Source organism: Carcharodon carcharias, chromosome 9, assembly GCF_017639515.1.
Source record: "Carcharodon carcharias isolate sCarCar2 chromosome 9, sCarCar2.pri, whole genome shotgun sequence".
NCBI classification, from domain to species: Eukaryota; Metazoa; Chordata; class Chondrichthyes; order Lamniformes; family Lamnidae; genus Carcharodon; species Carcharodon carcharias.
In genome coordinates, this window is record NC_054475.1 from 79,743,280 (window position 1) to 79,766,312 (window position 23,033).

Consider the following 23,033-nt stretch of genomic DNA (forward strand, 5'->3'; position numbering starts at 1 on the left):
CTAAAAACTCCTACCAAGTTTTGCTGCCCCTTGATGTTTCTTAGCGCCAATCAAACCGATTATACATCTTGATCCTTCGATCTAAGATTCTATCTCACTGAAGTATTGATCTTGACCTTATTAACAGCGCTACCCTACCTCTTTTCCCTTTTGCCTACTTTTATGACTTGAGTCTATGAGTTCACTAGTTGAGTAAACTCGAATTGCACGCTTTCATATATACTTGTTAGTTGATGCTCACTATCAATAATGGAGAGAGACCAACATAAGAACAAATTGTGACTGTTTATTGCAATAGAAGGCAGAGCACTAAATCCTTGCATGCTCCTGCAACCACCTCCAGCTCTGGACTTAGTTATCCAGTAGCCCATGCTACACAGTGATTGGTCAGTACTGTCACATGGTTAGTCCACTTGCATTCTCTTCAAGGTACGCGGCCCTCCACTTTACCACATCCCTCCCCCTTTACTTAAAAAATACAGTTGACAAACTTAATAACATGTGAACTATTTACAGTAATAACTATTTACAAATCAAGTCTCTCAGGAGCTTTTCTCAGATGTTTTGAGCATCACAGTTCAACAACCTCGGCTGGTTTTTCCATGACCTCCTTTTCAGGGGTCAGTTGTCCAATAGGTCCCTCAGTAGAAGATTTTACCATCTTCCAGGTGCAGCTATGTTCACTCCTGCTGCCCCTCCCCTCCAAGCTGAAACAGATAAAGGGCAACAAGCATAAAGCAACACAGAGAGAATAAAAGTCTTGCTTTTCTTTTTGAGGCTTTGTCTTCCTGTGTGTTCTTTTCTTGGTACCACTTATCCATATTTCGATCTCTTTAATTTCTCTATTGGCTGGACTAGACTCAGGCACAAGCTGAACATGAGTGAGCTCAATAGTTGGGTTTTCTGACAGTTCTTCTGAGAATTCAGGGCTTTCTAGTTTTAAAACTTCAGGGCTTTTACACAGCTACTGCTTCAGCTCTTTCAATTCTTTCCTATTCTCATTAATAGTTTCCTGGAGAATCTCAAATTGGTGCCGCTTCTCAGCTAATTCGTTCCTTAACTCGACCAGAGACAGCTTTAACTCTTCCTTTCCTTTTTCATATCTTTTCAGTGGCACAAATTGGGAGCTGATTGAATTTTGTAGCGCACAAAAGTCCTTTATAGGTTTTCCTTTTCTTTTTGAGGGATGCTGACTTCAACTTGAACTCTGTCCTGGTGTAACACTTCTATGGGCTTCTCCTGTTGGGTCTTTACATGCTCATTTTTTCTTGCTGCAACACTTCTGGTTTCAAATCAGGAACTTAGCAGGCCCTCAAGGTTTATCTCTCCCAGCCAGTTCCTTCCGAGGAGACTCAGTCCCCTACCTGACATTGTAACTGGGGATAATTTTGCAGACTGTTCTTCATACAGCACCTTGACTTGACATATTCCTTTCAGCCTTATTTCTTCATCCATGTATGTTTTCAGTTTAGTGTCCAAAACTTCCAATCTTAAAGGATGGGTTCCTTTATCCAAGTATCTGAATGTATGTTCTCCAATGACAGGCATTCAACGCTCCAGTATCAACTTTCATCTTAACAGGTTGTCCATTGACTATAATGACTACTTGGATTGGCTTGGTTCTACCCTCTTTCAGGTTATATTTCAGGTTATTTCAGAATGTCTGATTCTATTTCTTCTGGTTCTTCCATGTGATATATGTCACAATTTCTCCCTTTGTCATTAAAATGCTGCCTCAGCCTTTCTCTGCAGTGCCACCTTATGTGACCATGGAGGTGGCAGAAAAAGCACTTGACTTGTTTGAATTGTCGATTGCCCTCTGGAAGCCTGGATGCACTTATCTCATTCATTTTGTAGGTTTTCACTGTGGTACTGCTGTTTTTTTTACTGATCTGTACATAGGGGGTGTTTCCCACCTCTCTGTGGGGTCCGATGTTTTCCTGCCTTTTGTTGCTGCTCTTTCCCAGCCTACCAGATAGACGGCGCCATTTTGTGCATCTCTTATAGCTTCTGAATTTCTACCAGCACTCTCCATGGTTGTGGCTAATTCTAATGCCTTATCTACGTATAGATTAACTTCGGCTAGCAAACGCCTTTCAATAGTATCATCTCCAATCCCATATATCAGTCGGTCTCTCAACATATCAATAATGGACATTCTGAATTCACAATGTTCAGTTAATGCCTCTAAAATGACAACAAGGTCAGCTATTGTCTCCTCCGGAAGCCAATCGCATGAATTGAACTTGAAGTGCTACATAGTGACTGAGGGCTTTGGTCTCAGGTGGTTTTGTACATTTTTTATTAACTCATTGAAAGTCTTTGAGTCAGGGGTATTAGGTGACATGAGGCTGTAGATCAGCCTGTATGTTTTGCTCCCACATGTGGACAAGAATTGCCTCTTATTTTCCTTCCCCCGCGATATCACTAGCGGTAAAAAGGAGCGCTAGGCATTCGACATACTGTGATCAGTCTTCTGAAATGGGGTCAAATGGATCGACATGCCTGAACTGCGGCATTGTGAATGACTGCAAGGAGACTGCACTTCTGATGGACTTCCAGTTAATGACGAATTCAGGTGTTTGACTTACCACGGCTTTCTTGACTGCCGTCAATCGATTCGTGTTTTGCCTTCCGCAGAGTTGTCCTCTCTTTGCAGTCTCTTATAATTTTCTGTCTATAGCCATTTTTCTTGCATGTACCTCTTTGAATGTGTTGCCACTTTAAGAGCAGTCACCGTTTTTTAAAAACTCCCTCTCTGCAGCTGTCGGCTTTTCTGTGCTGGGTTTGTGTTTCACGCTGTTCTTGAGTTTTGGCGGGATCACCATGATCACAATTCTGCGGTTTATTTTCTTTTCTCTTCTCTTTTGAATTTGAAACTGCAGCACTGCTTTCTGATCTGATTGCTGTCTATTTTAAAGCATAAGTACAGGTTCTCTTTCTAATGTTTTGCTAACCCATCTTGTGGATTCTCGCTCAGGGTGCTATTTTCTGCTATTTTCAGCTTTATGCCTTGAGTCTATAAATTCACTAGTTGAGTAAACTCAAATTGCATGCCTTCATATACACCTGTTAGTTGATACTATCAATAATGGAGAGAGACCGACATAAGAACAAACTGTGATTGTTTATTGCAACAGAAGGCAGAGCGCTAAAACCTTGCGTGCTCCCACAACCACCTCAGCACTAGAATTACAGTTAACCAGTAGCCCACGCTGTACAGTGATTGGTTAGTGCTGCCACATGGTTAGTCCACTTGCGTTCTCTTAAAGGTACATGGTACTCCGCTTTACCACACCTACCCTTCCTAAAAAGCGAATAATCTTGAATATTAAGTGCCCAGTCTTGGTTGCCCTGTAACCATGTCTCTGTAATGGCAATTAAATTATACCCATTTACTTCTATTTGTGCCTTCAGGTCATCTACCTTGTTGTGAATGTTGCGTGCATTCAGACAAGTGCCCTTAATTCTGTCTTTTAACATTATTCTGCATTCTGATCTTATTGGACACTTTCCTTCACTTTGTCTGACTTCTAATTTTGCTTACTACTTTTCTCCTTCCTGTTACCAGTTTTGCTTCCCTCCAATCTGTGCTCCCTCTCAGGTTCCCAGCCCTTTGCCAATCTAGTTTAAACCCTCCCCAACAGCACTAGCGAATCCCCCTGCGAGGACTGAGTCCCAGTCCTGCTAAGATGCAGCCCATCCACCTTGTACAGGTCCCACCTGGCCCAGAACTGGTCCCAATGACTCAGAAATCAGATGCCCTCCCTCCTACACCAAAAGGAAATGTCCTTTCTGCATTCACCCTGCCAAGTCCTCTTCTTTATCCTTTCCTGTGCAGCTAAGCCACCCATGTCACCACAGGCTTGGCTCAGACTGCACTGTTCTGAGGAACTAACATCCTCACCAGTATCCAAAATAGAAAACCTGTTAGCGAACAAGATCAACTCAGGGGTCTCCTGTGCTATGTGCCTGACTCTCTTATCTCCATAACAGACTCTCTCTCTCTCCATCACATCCCCTCTATCTCCATCACACTCTGTATATCTCCATCACATTCCCTCTACCTTCATCTCAATCTCTCTAACCCCATTCTGATTCTGAGGAAGCCGTACTCGACTCAAATCATTAACTCTGTTTCTCTCCACAGATGCTGCCAGACACTCCCTCTATCTTTATCACAATCCCTCTATCTCGATCACACTCCCTCTATCTCCATCACACTGTCTCTATCTCCATCACACTGTCTCTATCTCCATCACACCCTCACTCTCTCTATCTCCATCACACCCTCACTCTCTCTATCTCCATCACACTGTCTCTATCTCCATTACACTCTTTCCATCCGATCACACTCCATCACGTTAGCGTGTGCAACAGGTTGATATGATAAATTTGTTGAATACAGTTGACATGCTTGCTGCTTTTTAGTCCAAGTTTGCTTTTCATTTTCCACCCACACCACTTGCTGGCAGCAATGTGAAAAAGAGAGCCAAAAGCGCACATCTTTCCCTCTCAGTAACAGCCTCTGCCCGAGATGACACAGCCTCTCCCTATCAGTACACAGCCTCATCCTGCCACTACACAGTCTCTCCTTATCAGCAAACATCCTCTCCTTGTCAGGATACAGCCACTCCCTGTCGCTACACATCCTCTCTCTGTTAGTAAATAGTCTCACCCTGTCATTACACAGACTCTCCCTGTCAGTTCACAGTTTCTCCCTGTCCGATCAGCGTCTCCCTGTCATTATACACTCTCTCCCTGTCAGATCAGTCTTGGCTGGTCGCACACTGTCTGTCTCTGACCGTACACAGTCTTTCTGGCAGTTTGCAGCCTTTCTCTGTGAGTACACAGCCTTTCCCTGTCAGTACACAACCTCTCCCTGTCAGTACACAGCCTCTCCCTGTCAAGATACAATATCTCCCTGTCACTACACAGTCTCTCCCTGTCACTACACAGTCTCTCCCTGTCAGTACACCATCTCTCCCTGTAAGTGCACCATCTCTCCCCATCACTACACATCCTCTCCCTGTCAGTACACCACCACTCCCTGTCAGTACACAGCCTCTCCCTGTCAGTACACAGCCTCTCCCTGTCAGTACACATCATCTCCCTGTCACCACACAGCCTCTCCCTGTCAGTACACCACCACTCCCTGTCACCACACAGCCTCTCACTGTCAGTACACAGCCTCTCCCTGTCACCACACAGCCTCTCACTGTCAGTACACAGCCTCTCCCTGTCACCACACAGCCTCTCCCTGTCAGTACACAGCCTCTCCCTGTCACCACACAGCCTCTCCCTGTCACTACACATCCTCTGCCTATGAGTACACCACCTCTCCTGTCACCACACAGCCTCTTCCTATCAATACACAGCCTCTCCCTGTCAGTACACCAGCTCTCCCTGTCAGTGCACCGTCTTTCTCCCTGTCAGTATACAATCTCTCCCTGTCAGTACACAGTCTCTCTATTGGCAAGTCCTCAGCTGTTTCTCCTCGAGACAATGCACATAAACTGGGTCCCTCGCAGCCTCAGTCTAAAGCTTCCCAGGAAGTCGCATGAAGTTTGATCCCCTGACATGTGATGTGTAGGCATGCCCTGGCTTTCAAGAACCACCAAGCTATTGGCAAGTATCTCCACTGCCTTGCGGAAACCCCGGGAGAGTTGGAGGCTAAGGGAGTAAACCCTGGCAAAAAATCCAGTGTAGAGGTTAAAATTGGACCGATGTTCAAATACGTAATCTTTCCAGCAACTCCTGCAGCCAAGCCGGTGCTAAATGTAATGCTTTGCATTCATTTGGGCTCAGCAAGGGAGGTTGAGAGGGGGACCCTGATGTTTGGGCAGCACAGGGTCTCCATAAATTTTTCCCAGGCTTGTGGCCCAGAGAGGAGACTCCAGTTTCACTATGGATCGTTGACACAACACAGGAGACAGCAGTTACTAGTGAAAATACCAAAATCAATTGGCACAGAGAAAGGGTGCTATGAGATATCTCCAATAGTGGGAGGGACCATCATGTCCCACTGGTCAGCCACTGCCTACCTCAAGTGAGGCAGCCCTGACCAATAAGGTGCTGACCCACCATGGCCCATCTGTTTCAATGGGGGCTTGGAGTTTAGAGTAGATGGAATCCATTGTACCAGGAAAACTAAAAGAAGGAAGATTCCACTTCTTTGATTGGCAAGCTGGAAAATCAGGACCAGGTACATGGGATTGACAGACAACTTGCAGCCTGATCAACATGGAATCTGATACATTTAATATTGAGATATCTTCCCTAAGATACCAGGCTTGTCAAGAACAGATCAGTAAAAAGAAAACATTTCAGGTTCATCTGGCAGGGCAAGAGCTCAGGGGAAAATGAGCAAGGTGTAGACTGCACTGTAAGGAACTTGCTGCTCTCAATGATAGAATCCTCAACAAATGGTTCAGGATGTGTTTTCTCCATTCATCTCTCAACTCAGCAGGGCCAGTTGATATCATCAGAAACCATAAAACCATGGTGTTGGGAGGTATATCCTTCTGTCTTGGACTGTAGTCATGGGGCTTGGTTCTTAGACAGACTGTCGACATACTCTGATATCTGCTTAACACTTGTTTATTCATACTACATGTAAACAGATTACAGAGTAGGCATGTTGGTCCTAGGCGTGATTTCAAACTCTCTCTGGAGAGTCTAACATATGACTGAGTGATGTCATTGGTACATCATCAACTACATCATACATTAGCATATCCCATCTGTTAACCCTTTATACTACATCCTCCTCTCCACCCCCTCACGAATAGAATCACAGAATCATACAGTGCAGAAGAGGCCCTTCGGCCCACTGAGTCTGCATCGACATGTGAAAAACACTAGAATACTATCCTACTTTTTAACAACAACATGAAACTATGGGTGGAATTTTCCACTCCTGCCAGTGGCAGAAATCATGGTGAGTGGCAGCACTACAATTAACATGAATTACAAAGAATGAAATTGTAATAAGTCTCCCACAGCCTGCTGACTCTGAGACAAGATTGCTATAACTGAACCACAGCTGACCTACAATCCTGCCAGTTATGTAATCAGATCGATTTTTTTGAAGCATTAGCCAATATTCATTCCTCAACCCACTTCACTAAAACAATGACCTTGTCAGTGTTTCATCGCTGTTTGTGGGATCTTGCTAAGTCCAAATTGACTGGCGGGCTTAGTACATTACAACAATAACTATATTTCAAAATTACTTTGGAAGGCCCTGTGGTTGTGAATGGTGTCCTATAAATTGAATTATGGTCTTTTTTTATAAGGATAAGAACAGTTTAAGATGGCTGAATGCATTGGCAATTGATCTTAGAGCCACTTGGACCAATTAAGTATCACATGAAACAAGGCAAGTGATTTAAGATGGTTAACACAGGGTTCAGATTAGACTGATTATTCCAGAACTTTAGCCCAGGGAGTGGGTGGGATGTGGAGATGAGATTTGCTAAATCATTATTCTAGAGAAAAGTCCTGGTAAAATTCAATCTGGACACCAATGTTGAGTAAGTTGATTGTTTCAAGTTTCAGCAGTGTGAAATGAATTGATCTTGGAGTTACTCAGGTCACTGAAATATCACATGGAACAGGCCATCAATTTAGGGTGCATAATATAATTCAACGTATGTGAAATTGGCAAGGAACCAACATTGGTACAAGAGGTCGTACATGGGCTATATGGAAGGCTGGGTTGGCAGGGTTGAATCACTTTATCCCATTGTATGATTTATTCTACTGTTATACTGCAGGAGTTGTTTTGTTTACAGTGCAGGGTGAGTCGTGGCAGACACTGAAGGTTTTGCTAATGTCTACTGATAAGATTTAGTTTCCAGCTATCAAGCTCAACAAGAGGTGAAATGCAGTAAGCTGCCTCCAGTTTCATTGTGACCTTTAATCTTGGTCTATTCAACATGTGTCCTGTTTCCACAGTGCCTTGGGAAAGGTTGTTCCTCTGTGTTTGACATGAACAAATAAGATGAGATTATGGCTATTTGAAACCAGCAAAGAATGTTTTTTTTACAGTGTGAGCAGAGTGGATTTTCGCAATGCAGTCTAATTCTGAATGTCCTGGCACTTGGTAAGGAGTTGGAAAACATGTGACGGTGTATGGCATGGGCGGTACTGGATCATAGCAATGTTTACAGAGGCTGAAACAATAAACTTAGTGAGCTTTGGTGTACAAGCTTTCAAAGCCCTTGATAAACAAACCGATAACTACTTACAATTAAATAGCACCTTTAACAGTGTAAAACATCCCAAGGCACTTCACAGGAACAATTGTCAAACACAGTTATGTGAACCACATAAGGAGAACCACCAAAGGGTCAAGGATAGGTTTTAAAAATGAGGGTGAGTTGGAGATGGAGAGGTTTGTGAGGGAATTCCAGAACATCAGGAAGGGATGGCCTTCAATGATGGAGTGATGGATGGATGATCAGCCAAAATTGGAGAAACAAACAGACTTTGGAGGATTGTAGGAGGTAACAGAGATAGGAAGGGACAAGGCCATTGAGTGATTTGAACACAAAGATGAGAATTTTACATTGTATTCACAGTACAGTAACAAGCCATTTGATTCAACTGGTCAATATTTATGGTCAACATGACCGTACTCTCACCCTGCTTCAGCTAACTCTATCAAAGTGACTCATCACTTTCTCATGTACTTAGCAAGCTTCGCATTAACTGTACTGGTATCTAATTCTCTTCCCCTCAATCGCTCCACATGGTGGCAGTTCCTCATTTTCACCTCCCCCTCTGAGTTTGTAGAGGGTGGTGGTGTGTGTCAGCTTCACCTCTGACTTCTGAGCGGTTCGAATCACTCCCACTCCCTGCGTTCTAGACATTGGACATATTTGGGGGTTGCGACAAAGTGCAGCAGACAACTTGTTTTGGTGCAAGAAAAAAAAACTGGGTTTATTGAAGTCACAAATGAATTTATAACATTAGGATTACACTGAGATTAGACAGACCTACAAAGTACACTTAGTTAAGAATGGGGAACACATGGCATAACAAGGGAAAATCACGCTACTAATCCCCTTACTCTTGTCCCACCCCCAAAACCTAACTAAATTGAACTAGGGGAGGTCAGGGATCATGCTCACCAACCAGGGTTCCTTGACAGTTCGAAATCCAGCCAGGTAAGCCAATTGCAGTTTTGGGGTATGCTCTTTGTGTCCTCTGGGGCCTGCCGACCCATGTGGCCCTGGTCTGTGGAATCTGCGATATTTCTTCAGTTGGGTGGAAGGAGCGGTTGTGGGTGGTCGATCTACGTGGAGGGCTGTGGTTGCGGCCTTGTTGTCTTCGGTTGGGCCTGCCACAACGTGCCCCTCGCCATGATGTTGCCGGCAGGCCTGCAAACCTACAGATCTCCTCCCTACTTAAATTCTGCTTCAACCACTCCAAAAACTGCTCAACCCCTCCCTTCATAACTGGTGGCCCAATTATACTGTTTTTAGAATTTCTTATCTGATCAAGGTTAGTTCTTTGTCTGATTTTGGTGGGCTTCTTCAGGTGATTGTTGTCTCGTTGTTTTTAATGGGCTTGCATGATGTTTCTCGATGTCTTCTTGTCCCCATATCTAGTCTTGAACTGCAAGCCATTGTATATGTGGAGTATTGATAGGTTCGCATAATTGCATTGATTGCTGCCTTCCTGCCTTAGTAGTTAGTAGTGATTATTTATGCAAGATTTTGATGGGCTTTAGTTTTGTGTAAGATGAAGTCTTTCATCTGGGTTGGTTGTATTAAAGGGAAGAATGTGTATTCTGTCTCCTCTTGTTGTCTGGTTTCAAGCAATAATCCACACTGCACTCAACAAGCCTGGACATATCCAGTCGCAGGCCTTCATGGACCTAGACTCCTGTCTGCAGGGTTTTACATTTAACTCAGCAGTTGGGTCCTCTGCCATAAAGGTCCAAAAGTCATACCCTTGTTGATGATATGAAAAATGTGGAAATTTTGAGAACCCTTCAAGTTAAGACATTTCTGCTGAATTTCCAATTGCATTTTTTAGTGACCTACTTAAATTCAAATTGTCAAGTTTTGGACTCCCCCACAAATGGAAATGCATATTCCCTGTCCACCCCATCAAAGCCTTTAATAATTTTAAAGGATTCCATTAGATCACACCTCAGTCTTTTCTTCCAGAGCAAAGAGTTTCAACCTGTTCAGTCTTTCCTGATAATTATAATCTCTCTGTTCTGGTATAATTTTTGTAAATCTGTTTTGCATCTCTCCAGTGCCCCTATACTCATTTCACCTCATGTTGCTGCTGGACTGTAAGCAAATGTAGGTGAGCATACACAGAGGTGATAAATGAACAGGACTTGGTGTGAGCTAGGGTACAAGCAGTAGACTACAAGCACTACATGGTGTCTTAACTTGTTTACCTTTTAATTTACCTTGTGGAGGTGAACAGTGCACTTCTCGGATTCAGCGTGCTGCTGTGTAATTACAGGGTCTTGCCGTATCCTCTCTCCCATCTCTCTTGTTGATGCTTCTGCTCTCTTCATCCACCACAGGTGGCTGCTTGTTTCCAGCTTCAATGTTTCTGCCATCCAGACCTCCTCAACTAGATTCCCAACCCCAACTTAAAAAATCTCCTCAGAAAAAGATGTGCTTCTGTCCCTTTCCCTACCCCGACTCTCATAACTTTTCCTTCTGCTGTATATGCACCATTTTGTCTTCCTTATTTGGCATTGAGACATGTTGTGTGCCAGACCTGCTATAGAGGACACAAGTTGTTGCCATTGCACCTTTAACCCTTATTTGAATTGACCTTCTTATAATGCAAAGCACTTTACACCTCTTCCCAATATTTTAAAGCCTAATAATAGGTTAATAAAGTCCATTAGCTGTCTGTGGGAGAGCAAATAATGGTTCAGATTTCATGACTGATAACTGGCATTTCTCCTCTACTTTCTCGTAAAAGCTTTGAGTTATTGTCCTTGTTAAACTTTTGAATGTGATTTTTCCGCCTGCCCAGGAACTGTCCAGCCTTTCCTTCTCTTTCACATCAATACTCTGCTGTTCATTTTCAACAGCTTACCTTTATATTTCATGTTCTTTATATTTCTGCATCTTTAGTATTCAGTGGGAGGGAGTGAGTGAAAGGGGATGGAAGAGGGAATGGCAGCAGGAGAGCAGAGGAGGAGAGAGAAGGAGGGAATTAGAGAGGGAGGGTGTGAGAGATAGAGAGGAAGGGAGGGAGTGAGAGACAGAGGGATTGGGAGGGGGTGAGCAAGAGAGGGAGGTAGAAGAAAGAATGGAGGGGAGGTATAGGAAGGAGGGCAGGGGAGAGAAAGAGAGGGAGAGAAGAGGTGAATGAGGTGAGTGAGTACAAGGCTAATGTAATGAAGGAGCCTCAATGCCAAATAAAGAAAACAAAATGGTCGATACACTGCAGGAGGAAAAGTTACGAGGGGTGAGGTAGGGAAGGGGACAGGCGGACATCTTTTCTTGAGGATGCACTGTGGATAAAAGGGACACTGTAGATGTACTATACTTGGATTTCCAGAAGGCATTTGATAAGGTGCCACATCAAAGGTTATTACGGAAAATAAAAGCACATGGTGTAGGGGGTAACATATTAGCATGGATAGAGGGTTGGCTGACTGGCAGAAAACAGAAAATATGCATAAATGGGTCTTTTTCTGATTGGCAGGATGTAACGAGTGGAGTCCAGCAGGAATCTGTGCTGGGGCCTCAACTTTTTACAATTTCTATCAATGACTTAGATGAAGGGAGTGAAGGCTTAGATGAGGGCAGCTAACTTTGCAGATGACACAAAGACAGGTAGGAAAGGAAGTTGTGAAGAGGACATAAGGAGGTTGCAGACGGATATAGATAGGTTGAGTGAGTGGGCAAAAATCTGGAAGATGGAGTTTAATGCGTGAAGTTGTTTACATTGGCAGGAAGGATTAAAAAAAAGCAGAGTATCACTTAAATGGAAAACAACTACAGAATTCCAAGATGCAGAAGGATCTAGATATTCAAGTGCAAAACGTTAGTGTGCAGTGGTGGAAAGTAGTTAAGAAGACGAATGGAATTCTATCCTTTATTACGAGAGGGTTTGAACATAAAAGTAAGTATGTTATGCTTCAGTTAAACAGGGCCTTGGTAAGACCGCATCTCAAATACTGTGTGCAGTTTTGGTCTCCTTATTTAAGGAAGGATGTAAATGCATTGAGGCAGTTCAGAGGAGGTTTACTAGATTGATACCCGGAATGAATGGGCTGTCTTATGAGGAAAGGTTGGACAGTCTGGGCTTGTTTCCACTGGAGATTAGAAGAGTGAGGGGTGATTTGATTGAAGTATACAAGATCCTGAATGGCCTTGACAAGGTGGACGTGGAAAGCATGTTTCCTCTTGCGGGTGAGTCCAGAACTAGGGGGCACTGTTTTAAAATTAGGGGTCACCCTTTTAGGACAGAGATTAGGAGAATTTTTTTCTCTCAGAGGGTTGTGCGACTTTGGAACTCTCTGCCTCAGAAGATGCTGGAGGCGGGGCCATTGAATATTTTTAAAGCAGAAGTAGATAGATTCTTGTTAGGCAAGGGAATCAAAGGTTATCGAAGGTAGATGGGAATGTGGAATTCAAAACACAAACAGATCAGCTATCTTCATATTGAATGGCAGAGCAGGCTCGAGGGGCTGAATGGCCTAATTCTGCTCCTATTTTGTATGTTAGTATGTTTGTATGAATGGCTGGGAAAAAAGGAGAGAGGTAAAGTGGGCCCTGGGAGAAAGGCCTTTCCTATAATAACGTAAGAAATAGGAGCAAGAATAGGCCATTTGGCTCGTTGAGCTGTATGTAAAGGGTTAACAGATGAGATATGCTAATGTGTGATGTAGATGATTGTGTACCACTGACATCAGTCAGTTAGACTCTTGAGAAAGTGGTTGGAATTATTTATAGGACCTATGTGCCTACTGTAACCTGTTTAGATTACTAGTAATAAGCAAGTGTTAAGCAAATACCAGTTTATGTCTACAGTTTGTCTAAGAATCAAGTCCCACGCCTTGAGTCCAAGACAAAGGGACTAAACTCAGAACCTGATGGCAGCGATGGAGGCTTTGTTGTAAAGGACACATCAGTGTTGTCGAAGGTACCACAGAGTGAAGAAACCTTTGAAAACAGCTGGATAAATTTCAGCAGTAGAAGGAGGCACACTAGAGAGAGACAATGAAACCCATACTTGGTGATCAGTCCTTGTCCTCGCCCAGAGTGTTTGACTGCCTTGAGGGCCCACAGAGAGACCAGCTGTGGGATTTATGGAAACGCCATTTTCTCTGGTGCCAAGCAGCATCAGGGCTTCATAAGAAACAGCCAAATCTCCAAGTTAGTTCCTTTCTTTGTGCAGTAGGATCTGTAGCAGATAGCATTCTCCTAAGGCAGGAGTCCGCCATGGATTTTGATTCCATTGTTAAAGCCTTTAGCACCTATTTTATCTCAAAGCAAATTAATAATTGAATGAGCATATTTTAACCAGTGGTCGCAATGATCTGGAGAATTGATTGAATAATTCCTAACCGATTGATATCACCTAGCAAGTTCTTGAGGATATGGGGTGCTGAAGGATGACCTAATCCGTGATCGCATAGTCGTGGGTGTCTGGGTTGAAAAACTCTCTGACTTCCTGCAAACCAAAGATGATCTTACATGGATTAAGTGGTCCAGTACATGAGGTAGGCCAAGCTTAGGGCATTTAACTGGGCTATCATTTATGGCAACACCGAGGCTTCACATGGCTCCATAGATTGGGTAGGCCATACAAATATGAAAGCCTGCCAAAGCAACCAAAAAGGCGGGAAACGCCTTTTGAGATCCTTGCATAGATGTTCAGCATAGACACCAAGACTGCCCAGCAGGGGGTACAGAGTGCTTCCAGTGTGGCAAAACTGAACATTTCAAGCATTTCTGCAAATCTGGCAATTTTAATTGAAGCCACAGACCAGGAAATATTCATGAAACACGTTCTTTCTCAGAAATGGCAAGTCTGGAAAATGACAACCTTACAGAGTTCCTAGGGGAAGTAGCTAGTCTTAATCCAGACTACTGGCTAAATACAGTCCAAATTCAAATCTTCAATGCTTCTTTTAAAATTGATACTGGAGCTGCTGTTGACATGTTAGTGGATGACCTTGACTGGCTTCAGCCAATGACCCTTCATCCACATTAAGCATCAAGTTACAAGGTCCACACAGCATAGGCCTTCTGATTAAAGGCAGAGTGATTGCTCCTTTTAGCCATAAGGGGTGACAGATTGTTGAATTTCTCTATGTTCTTCACAATCAATATACATCCTTATTGACCGGCGATGTTGACACACTTATAGGAATCCTAGAAAAGCCAGGTGATGCTCATCATTTGAATGACTCACTGACCTTCATGAACAATCTTCAACTTTTATTTAGAAGCAGTGGAAATTCAGCCTTCAGAAGCTGAGGAGGTGTATACACTCAGCAGTAAGTTCCTTTCTTTCACAGAGACACCATCCACTAGACCTAGGGCAGACAAGGAAGTTATGAATCTCTCAGTTCTTCACCAAGTAAAGCCACAGGTGGAGGATACAGGAGGAACTGCAGCAGACAGTGACCATCCCCATGAAGACCCGCTGGACCTGAATTGACTCTTCCTAGTAGAAAGTGATGAAGAAGAATTCCTCACAGTGCTGAGTGATCTGTTGGAGGTTGAAGTCCTAGAGGATGATTCATCTTTCCCATTGATGGACGCACCATATGAAGTCTCTGTTGACTTTTTAGAGAATTCAGCTGTGTTTCCAGTGGCTGAGCAGCATTTCAATCTTAGTTCCACTGAATCTCCCACTCTATCTCTATCTCCTGTTGTCCATGAAGAGTCTTCCACAGAGAATGCCTTTCCTGAGACCAGGTCAGAGTCCATAGAGGATCACACTGTTAGAGAACTGGGACCTACCCAGGGTGAGAGTCCAGTGTCACCCATACTTCAGTCCCAGCTGGAAGTCCCTTCCCTCCAGAGCTGGAGGTCAGTACAGAAGCTGCAGCAGAATCTTTAGCACTTCTGAAGCTGCAGAATCCTGTACAGCAATCTTGTCCCCGAGTTCACTGTCTACAGGAAATTTCTCTCATTACAGAAGATGAGGCTGTCTTGTCTCCATATTCCCAGTAATTCTTCCCATTGCCCATAGTGGAGCAGCCTCATATAGAGAGAAGTGTGGATCTCTTACCAGTGCCTACAGAAAGCAAACAATCCTCCTGAAAAATCATTGGGAAGTCATCTCTTCTTCTTTTCCTGACAGTCTGACAGGAAGTTGGTTGTTTTCTCCTTCATCATCTAAGTTCATTGAAATCTCAGATCTTCAATGCCTTTTCACTCTTTGATCCAGCAGTTGATGATACAGCTGTAACAGTCTTTCCTGGAGTTGAAGATCATTCCTCTTCAGAACCTTCTTCCCAGAGTCCTTCGAGGGAACAACAGGTTCCTTAGAGTTTCCTGAGCTCTTCTCTCCTAGTCCCAGAGGGTCCACAGGTCGATTCCCATCAGCCTTCTCTTTAGGGTCAGTCTTTCATTGAGGAGTCTTTGTTGTCCTTGCAGTTCAGTCATTCTGAAACCTAGACTCTGCTTTCCAGCTTTGCTGACAGCAATGCTGAGAAAGTGTTGTCCTATTCTGCAGATAACGATGTCCTACCAGAAAGAAGAGGAAGACATCATGTCTCCTAGATGTCTTCCCTCAGGATTGAGAAAACTGAGGGAGTTTGAATCCCCCAACACTGTGACTTAGGGAGGGCAAGAAGTTGGAGTTGGCAAGAATCTGTAATTGTGAAAAGGGAGTTAGAGAAATGTAATGGCAATAGTTAAAGACATAGGGCTGGATTTTCCGTGCCCACCTGCATCAGGTGTGTTTGGTGGCACCAGCAGACAATATGGCGAGAAGGCCAAAAATCAGTTTCACAACGTCATTAAACCTGTTTGCGATCGTCCACACTGTCTGTCGATGGCGGGCCGTGTTGCCCATCATTGGACGTTGGGAACCTCATTGTAATACATCAGCATATCATTATAAGCTGGACTCATCCCCCACCACTGGATCATCCGCCCACGTCGATGGGAAAACACATTGATGTGTTTCACAACACGATATATAAGGCGTGAACTTGGCGGGCTGCACTTTGCTCAGGACTTCTAGGTTTGTTTGCCTACTTTGCTTCGGGCAGCACTCGCAGTCATCAGCGCCAGGCTTCACAGACACAACACATCATTTTTAGAGGGGCTCACGCGCAGGTCCCTACCTACCAGATCAGCTATAAGGTGGGGGTAGCTTTTCAATGGCTGCAGGGCTAGGGCTTGTTTGGTGAAGGGGAAGAAATGGCCTCAAGCAAAGGAAGAGGCTGCAGGGTGAGGGCTGTACTGGGGAAGGAGGGTATCCCAGGGTGTGTGTGGGAGCACATGTTGATCTGTGCAAGTGGCCTCAAGATGATGAGGGCTGAGGAGGCAGTCGCCAGAGGAGATGAGGCCAGATGGATATGTGAGGGGATGTGAGGGAGAATGGGGGTGATGCCCCTTGAGCTGGCAGTGAGTGAGATGCCAGTGAATGTGTGATGGGCTTGAATGTGTGAGTTTAGAGTGATGAGATGATTGTCATATCCTGGCTACATGGATGACATCATTCATCCTCTACCTGCATTGGATGGCCAACCTCTTCTGCGCAGCATTGGCACTGATCACCACTGCCATCGCTTACCAAGATGGAGTGATGATGTTGCTGCCCCTCCTGCAGCCAGAGTGGGGGTAGAGGACATCACAATGGGCCTCTACGGCTTCCAAAAGGTGCTCAAGGGCAGCAGTCTTCTTGCCTTTTAGGACTATGTCTTCTTTGCTGCAGTCTAGGGCTGGAAGCACTGAGCACGGCTATACTTTAAATGTGGTGCCTGGCCTGATGAAGAGGTGAGGTGACGGCATGGAAGACGAATCAGAGCCTGCCCGCCATGGCCTAATTAATGCGACGGGTTTGGAATGATGCGGCATGAAAAGCCACCACTGCGGTTGGCGGATAAAATGTCATTTTACCCTCCCGCAACCGCAGTTAGTGCAAATCTGGGACGATTACGCCCATAATTTCATGTTGTTGCTAAAAAGTAGGATAGCATACTTGGGAGGGAGGTGCAGTATAAAGGAATCAACAGATGGGATATGCTAATGTATGACGTAGATGATGATGTACCACTGACACCAGTCAGTCATGTGTTAGACTCTGAAGAGAGAGGTTGGAATAATGCTTAGGCACATTTCTGCTCTGTAATCTGTTTAAACGTAGTACGAATAAACAAGTGTTCAGCAGATACCAGAGTATTTCTACAGTCTGCCTGAGAACCAAGTCCCACGCCTAGAGCCCAAGACAGAAGGACCCAGTTTCGGAACGTGAGCCTTCTCTGGTTTCAATAAGATCATGGTGATCATCAACCAAATTCCACTTTTTGAACCATGCCCATATTCCTTGATTCCCTTAGAGTCCAAAAATCTATTGATCTCAGTCTTGAATATACTCAATGGCATTGCCCTGAGGAACACCTGCAGTGATGTCCTGGGAATGAGATGATTGACCTCCAAAAACCACAACCATCTTCCTTTGTGTTAGGTATGACTCCAATTGATGAAGAGTTTTCCCCCTGATTCCCATTGACTCCAGTTTTGCTAGGGCTCCTTGATGCCACACTCAGTCAAATGCGGCCTTGATGTCAAGGGCAGTCACTCTCACCTCACCTCCTGAGTTTAGCACTTTTGTTCATTTTCAGATCAAGGTTATAATGAGGTCTGGAGCCAAGTGACCTTGATGGAACTCAAACTGAGCATCAGTGAGCAGGTTATTGCGGTGTAAGTGCCTCCTGATAGTGCTGCTGATGACACCTTCCATCACTTTGCTGATGGTTGAAAGTATATTTGGTAATTGATCAAATTGGATTATACTAAGTAGGCAGTTTAGCTAAACTGCATGAATAATTAAAGCAGTTTATTGAATCATAAGAAATCATAAGAGAGACATTACTGAGGGAATGCAATTCTTTTGGATAGGCTGCCCTCATAATGTGAAGTTAAATGAGGGTCTATTCCAGTGATTGTTCATTGGATCATAAGAAAGGAGGTGGTGCAGGAGATTGTTCAGACTAATAATAATACGCCCTGCTGGAAAGAAACTCGAGAACTGAACTTAGCAGGTGTGGTTCACTGTGTGCACAGCTCTGTAAGGTTACAGCTATCAAATAAGTAACTTCCCAATTACTGACAAGCAGCCAACATAAACCACATTGTTTTAACCCAGGCACCCTCCAGCTTCATACTTTGCTCCCTCCCCAGGTAATTTTCAGCATAGTGCAGAGTGTTCCAGTCATTAGAGAGAGGGTACATGTATCCAGATCTGATCACAAGCTCCAAGTCAGAGGGCCAGCACTGAGGGAATGCTGCATTGTTGGAGGAGCAGTACTAAGAGACTGCTGTACTGTCCAAGGAGCAGTTGAGGGAGTGTTGCACTGTTGCAGAGGCAGTACTGAGGGAGAATTGCACTATCTAGTGTTCAGTACTGAAGGAGTGCTGCACTTTTGGAAGGACAATACTGAGGGAATGCAATTCTCTTGGATAAGCTGTCCCTGTGATTTGAAGTTAACTGAGGCTATTGCAGTAATTGAGATGTGGATTAATGAATGTATGACAAGCTGAAGGGAGCAGGAAATGTTCCCATTGCTCTATCCATCTCTGAATTAAGACCAAAACAGTTCATTCATCTTATTGACACTTGTGCGATCCTATTGGCTTGCTTTGACCAATAAAAACTTTGGCTGAAACATAAAAATTAATTTGCATGTCATGCTCCCAGATGTACTGAAACATGCTATAAATTGTTTGATCCTAGTTTGGGCAGTACTTACAGTTACTTAGAGATAAAAACAAAAAAAGCAAAAAACCAAAAACCTGCGGATGCTGGAAATCCAAAACAAAAACAGAATTACCTGGAAAAACTCAGCAGGTCTGGCAGCATCAGCGGAGAAGAAAAGAGTTGACGTTTCGAGTCCTCATGACCCTTCAACAGAACTAGGTGAATTCAAGGAAGAGGTGAAATATAAGCTGGTTTAAGGTGTGTGTGTGTGTGTGTGTGGCAGGGGTTGGGGGGTTGGGTGGGGGGAGAGAAGTGGAGGGGGGTGGTGTGGTTGTAGGGACAAACAAGCAGTGATAGGAGCAGATCATCAAAAGATGTCACAGACAACAGAACAAAAGAACACATAGGTGTTGAAGTTGGTGATATTATCTAAATGAATGTGCTAATTAAGAATGGATGGTAGGGCACTCAAGGTATAGCTCTAGTGGGGGTGGGGGGAGCATAAAAGATTTTAAAATATTTAAAAATAATGGAAATAGGTGGGAAAAGAAAAATCTATGTAATTTATTGGAATAAACAAAAGGGAGGGGGAAGAAACAGAAAGTGGGTGGGGATGGAGGAGGGAGCTCAAGACCTAAAGTTGTTGAATTCAATATTCAGTCCGGAAGGCTGTAAAGTGCCTAGTCGGAAGATGAGGTGTTGTTCCTCCAGTTTGCGTTGGGCTTCACTGGAACAATGCAGCAAGCCAAGAACAGACATGTGGGCAAGAGAGCAGGATGGAGTGTTAAAATGGCAAGCGACAGGGAGGTTTGGGTCATTCTTGCGGACAGACCGCAGGTGTTCTGCAAAGCAGTCGCCCAGTTTACGTTTGGTCTCTCCAATGTAGAGGAGACCACACTGGGAGCAACGAATGCAGTAGACTAAGTTGGGGGAAATGCAAGTGAAATGCTGCTTCACTTGAAAGGAGTGTTTGGGCCCTTGGACGGTGAGGAGAGAGGAAGTGAAGGGGCAGGTGTTACATCTTTTGCGTGGGCATGGGGTGGTGCCATAGGAGGGGGTTGAGGAGTAGGGGGTGATGGAGGAGTGGACCAGGGTGTCCCGGAGGGAACGATCCCTACGGAATGCCGACAGAGGGGGTGAAGGGAAGATGTATCAATCTCTGGTGATAGACTGTCCACCAATATCCATTACAAACCTACTGACTCCCACAGCTACCTCGACTACAGCTCCTCACACGCCATTTCCTGTAAGGACTCCATCCCATTCTCTCAGTTCCTTCGCCTCTGTCGCATCTGTTCCGATGATGCTACCTTCAAAAACAGTTCCTCTGACATGTCCTCCTTCTTCCTTAACCGAGGTTTTCCACCCACGGTCGTTGTCAGGGCCCTCAACCGTGTCCGGCCCATCTCCCGCTCATCCGCCCTCACACCTTCTCCTCCCTCCCAGAAACATGATAGGTCCCCCTTGTCCTCACTTATCACCCCACCAGCCTCTGCATTCAAAGGATCATCCTCCGCCGTTTCTGCCAACTCCAGCATGATGCTACCACCAAACACATCTTCCCTTCACCCCCCCTGTCGGCATTCCGTAGGGATCGTTCCCTCTGGGCCACTCCTCCATCACCCCCTACTCCTCAACCCCCTCCTATGGCACCACCCCATGCCCACGCAAAAGAGTAACACTTGCCCCTTCACTTCCTCTCTGCTCACCGTCCAAGGGCCCAAACACTCCTTTCAAGTGAAGCAGCATTTCACTTGCATTTCCCCCAACTTAGTCTACTGCATTCATTGCTCCCAATGTGGTCTCCTCTACATTGGAGAGACCACCAAATGTAAACTGGGCAACTGCTTTGCAGAACACCTGCGGTCTGTCCGCAAGAATGACCCAAACCTCCCTGTCGCTTGCCATTTCAACATTCCACCCTGCTCTCTTGCCCACATGTCTGTCCTTGGCTTGCTGCATTGTTCCAGTGAAGCCCAACGCAAACTGGAGGAACAACACCTCATCTTCCGACTAGGCACTTTACAGCCTTCCGGACTGAATATTGAATTCAACAACTTTAGGTCTCGAGCTCCCTCCTCCATCCCCACCCCCTTTCTGTTTCTTCCCCTTTCCTTTTGTTTATTCCAATAAATTATATAGATTTTTCTTTTCCCACCGATTTCCATTATTTTTAAATATTTTAAAATCTTTTATGCTCCCCCCACCCCCACTAGAGCTATACCTTGAGTGCCCTACCATCCATTCTTAATTAGCACATTCATTTAGATAATATCACCAACTTCAACACCTATGTGTTCTTTTGTTCTGTTGTCTGTGACGTCTTTTGATGATCTGATTCTATCACTGCTTGTTTGTCCCTACAACCAACCACCCCCCTCCAATTCTCTCCCCCCACCCAACCCCCCCACCCCCGCCACACACACACACACACACCTTAAACCAGCTTATATTTCACCTCTTCCTTGGATTCACCTAGTTCTGTTGAAGGGTCATGAGGACTCGAAACGTCAACTCTTTTCTTCTCCGCCGATGCTGCCAGACCTGCTGAGTTTTTCCAGGTAATTCTGTTTTTGACCTACATTTACTTCACATTTTTCCACTTGAGGAACTGGCCTTTCCATTTACCTCAGTCTGAGTTGCATAGCTGCCTTGGCTGCTGAATAAGGTGGGGTTAAGTTCCATGTCCAGGGCCTTAGCATAAAAATCAAGGCTGACACTCCAGTGCAGTACTGAGGGAGTACTGGACTATCAGAGGTGCTGTCTTTCTGATGAGGTGTTAAACCAAAGTCCTGTATCTGCCTCCTCAGATAAATGTAAAAGATCCCATGACACTCTTTTGAAGAAGAGGTACCTCTTGTGTCCTGGCAATATTTATCATTCGAAAAAAAGGTTATCACATTGCTATTTGTGGGAGTTTGCTGAGTGCAAATTATTGCTGCATTTCTTACATTATAACAGTGACTACACATCAAAAAGTAATTCATTAGCTATAAAGTGCTTTGAGACGTCGGTTGTTGTAAGAAGCTCTGTAGACATGCAAGTCTTTCTTTCCTTTTTTTAATTTTGAGCTGCCCTTGCCTGGGGTAAGAGGGTAGCAATGGCCTCAGAATGGGATCAGTGGCTTTCCGTCCCATTACCACCGGCGATGCAGCCAGTGCCATATGAAAGGGGCGTATATTTGTGTGTCCAAAGTGGTTGCCTGGTGTCTAAACTGGAAATTAGGATTATGACATCAATGGTGCCTCAATTGATTCATCAGTCAGGATTAAAAACAGCCTGTGTTGTACAGGCTTTGATCAGCTCCATTGGAGATAGAGGCTGAGGCCTGGTAAAGGTCAGCATTGAACTATTTCTGCAGGCTCAGGTGTGTAGTAGTGTGCTTCTTGGGTATTAAGCCATGACCTGTGCTTCCAATACCACATTACCCCAATACCTCGTGATTGCAATCTGTCCCCCCTCTCCCCAATTCCCTTTGAACGAACCTTGCTGCCAACAGCTTCAGCTCGATTTTTAGGCTTGAATTCAGTGACCTGCGGTCGCCATGCATGTTTGGCATCTGCAGCCTGCTTGCCAATTGCAAATGAGATCAAGGCTTCAATTTGATGAGGGTCTTTTTCACATCTGGAACTGGCACTGACCAGCTCACCTGCCCAGTCAACAGGCAACATCTATCCCAGTGAACCTAACTCAATTGCCCCTCTCTGCAGATTGAATTTGCATATGAGGCAATGTAGGGTTTGAATTGCCCTCCGACGTGTCTGCACGAGCACACAGTGAGCTCACTGTATACGAACAGAGGAGGGCAGTGCACAGACGCATGCTTTACATCACTTTTCAATGTACTTGGACCAAGTATTACACCATCTTTATTAGACAGTTTCTCAGCAGAACCAAGGTGCAAACTCACTTCCTCTTTCCACCTTCTGCATTTTGACTCTACTTCCCTGTTTTGAGATTCTGAAACAATCTCCCAGGGTGAAGAATGCAGGAGTCCCACATACAGCAGCACAACCCTATTCCCAAAAAAACTGCTGACCACCCAATTTCCCTTCCCATGCTAACCGAGAGTGTCAATGTTTCCTTCTCCTCAGGTACTGTCTCCTTCCCTTTCAAAGCTGCCATCATCATCCCCTCCTCAATAAAACAAC

The 23,033-nt window shown here is 44.6% G+C and overlaps 1 long non-coding RNA gene across 1 annotated transcript in view; it reads right to left on the reverse strand.

The window, feature by feature from the left end:
* Nucleotides 1–266: 266 nt before the first annotated feature.
* The window catches only part of LOC121282586, a 46,450-nt gene continuing 23,683 nt past the window's right edge, over nt 267–23,033 (reverse strand). Inside the window, exon 2 of the long non-coding RNA XR_005944082.1 lies at nt 267–707. This is a non-coding gene — a long non-coding RNA (uncharacterized LOC121282586). The remainder of the gene's footprint in view (nt 708–23,033) is intronic.